General features: G+C 27.5%; 1 protein-coding gene across 3 annotated transcripts in view; it reads left to right on the top strand.

Moving 5' to 3' along the window:
* Window positions 1-407: 407 nt before the first annotated feature.
* Window positions 408-2,615, top strand: part of LOC117167071 (choline transporter-like protein 1) — a 72,400-nt gene continuing 70,192 nt past the window's right edge. Inside the window, exon 1 of one of the 3 annotated variants that reach the window (XM_033351670.1) lies at window positions 408-614. The gene's annotated coding sequence lies outside the window, so the exon portion shown is untranslated. The remainder of the gene's footprint in view (window positions 615-2,615) is intronic. The other 2 variants (XM_033351671.1, XM_033351675.1) reach the window with 2 other exon arrangements.

The raw sequence follows: 2,615 nt of genomic DNA, 5'->3' as shown, positions 1-2,615 counted from the left end.
AAGTATTTTAAAACCAATTGTCAATGGTTTAAACAAACGTAACATAGTTTATGGAGGACACTTAAATTTAAAAACTTGTACCAAAACAATATTTTTCTCACTTCAATTTGCTTGACAACTATTCAAATTTCTTGATCCTAAAGTCAAGTTTCAAAATAATAAATCATCTAATTATCCTTGACTCGGGTCCTTGAATTAGAACCTTGTTTCGGTAGATCTTGAAATACAGGGTAGGTCAGGAAACGCGAGGTTCAGTGAAAGGATAGCAATCCTTTTAAATAAAGAGTGGGAAGGCCTTTGTGAGAGAAAAGGAAAGTGAGAATAAAATCAGAGAGTCTGAAAAAGAGCGAAGAAGAAAGACACTCGAAGTATAGCATACTCGACGTAGACTCGTAGAGGTACAGAATTCCGTTCTCCAGTGTTTGCTACCTCCAAGAGTACGAATCACGAGCCTAGTGGTAGTCTCGCGAGCGAACTCACAAAGCTAACATCTGCTAACATCCGCGGGTGAGCGGGCATAGTGTCGTACAAAGCGGTTTTATTGTTTATTTAATCGAAGAGTGTTATCCAGTTATTTTTAATTCCTTTGTTAAATCACGGATCCATCACTCAAGGTGAGTCACTCACACTGCAGAATCAAGGAAATTGTGGAAGTGCTTTCGATCTGAATTTCCTGCTTTCCAAGAGTTCGTTGACTTAACACACAAATATTAGTGAGGACTTCAGGATTTTCAAACTTCCTGAGATGTGATTCATATCTGGAATTTTGGACTATGCAACCTATATTCTCAATTATTGTGTATTTATAAACGAGCAAATAAGATAAGTTTTGAGTTTACTTTGCAACGACCTCTTTGGATTTAGAAAGAAATAAGAAAAAAAAATTAAAGAAACTTTGGTTTAATGATGAGAGATCTTGACTCGCGCCTTAGTACTTATCAGCAGCAAAAGGTCTTACCTGTCGTACTTCTAAGAGAATAAGATAAGGTGTCATTAAAATGTCTCATATGCATGAGTAATTTTCTTTGATTGAAACAACAAAATACTTGAAAGCATTTCGGTACACTTCTTGATTCAGGGTGGGCACTAGACCGGGAAACTGGGAAATGACAGTGAGTTTGTTTTTTTGAACCGCAATTTAAAAAAATGTTTAGTAAAATAATCTATTAAATCACTTGAAATAACACTGTTTTCGTATCGCATGTTATAATGCAATTTAAAAAAGTTTGAATTAACTTTCTTTTAAATGCTAAGTTCAATTTTTAACATTTTCAAAAATTATGAAATCATTCAGTTTATAATGCGTAATTCGAAAATTTTTTATCTTTAATAGCAATAGAAAAAAGCAGTAAAAAAATTAAACGTCCGCTTGAAGTTTGTAAACTTTTTTTCAAGATTTTAAAATAGATTATAATATTTATGAAATTTTTGATAAGAAAAATTTTAAGATGTAAACTTTAAATGATGTAAGATTTAAACTATAAATATAAATTGATGATTTCTAAAATTGAACTGCTTTTCGAGTACTAAAAATTGAACAATAATTTATTTTATAAAACTATTCTCAATATGTTCAAGAAAAAAAATTTACAGATTTTAATGTTAAAAATTTAACTCTTTGAATATGAAAGCATTAGTAGTTGAACAAATATAAACGTTCGATTAAAACTTTATACACTATTTAAAATGTTTAAATAACTCCAAAAAAAATATATTCATAATTAAACGCATTAATTCATTTAAAATTCATAAACTATTTGAATATTTATTGTTTGCAATGGCCTTCAATATTTAAAATATTAGAGTGCTAAATTTCAGCCTTGAATATTACAATTCTATTTGTTCTATTTAAACAAATTTTGTAATTTGTAAGTGAAAGTTTTCGATTTTTATATATAAATGACAATTGAATATTTATTGATTTTGAATTATTTAAAATTAAAATAATAGTTACTTCTAATTTAAAAAGCTTTTCAAACTTTAATTTTTAAATATTAAAATTCAAAAGTTTCAATTATACAATTTAAAGTTGTGTCTTTATCTTTTTTTGGGAAATCATTTACAAATTTAAAATAAGTTCCATTTTAACGTTTTTTTTTTTTTTTTTTAATTAAACTGCATATAGTAGTGAACAAATATTAGTAAACAAATATAAACGTATTCCATTTTTAAAAAATTTAATTTTAAATTTAGTTAATAAGAAAAAGAAAAATTATTTAATATCAAGCAATATTTGACAGTTTACTTGAAACGAGTAATTATAAATGAAATATTCAAAACTAAACAATCTTAAACTGAATTGTTTGAAATAGAAAGCCTTGAATTATGAAGTTTTTCAGAGAGCTAATTTAAACTCTAAACGTTACCATTTTTATTGATCTAGATGGAAAATTATTATTTTGTAGGTGAAATTGTTGAATTTTAATTAAAAAATCTTCTTAGGGTTCCTGGGGAGATGTAAAAGTTCTGGAATATCACATAATTAAGGATTCATTTAATGCTTATCAAAACCAAAATAGTGAGAAAACGCTATGCAATATTTTATTAAATGATGAGAGAATTGAACAAGTTGATAAGTTCGTATGCCTTGGTAGCTTATTTACTAGGGACGGGAA

This window comes from Belonocnema kinseyi, chromosome 2 (genome assembly GCF_010883055.1).
Source record: "Belonocnema kinseyi isolate 2016_QV_RU_SX_M_011 chromosome 2, B_treatae_v1, whole genome shotgun sequence".
Lineage (NCBI taxonomy): Eukaryota > Metazoa > Arthropoda > Insecta > Hymenoptera > Cynipidae > Belonocnema > Belonocnema kinseyi.
Note: the sequence above shows the minus strand (reverse complement) of the source record. Positions and strands in the feature narration are given on the sequence as shown.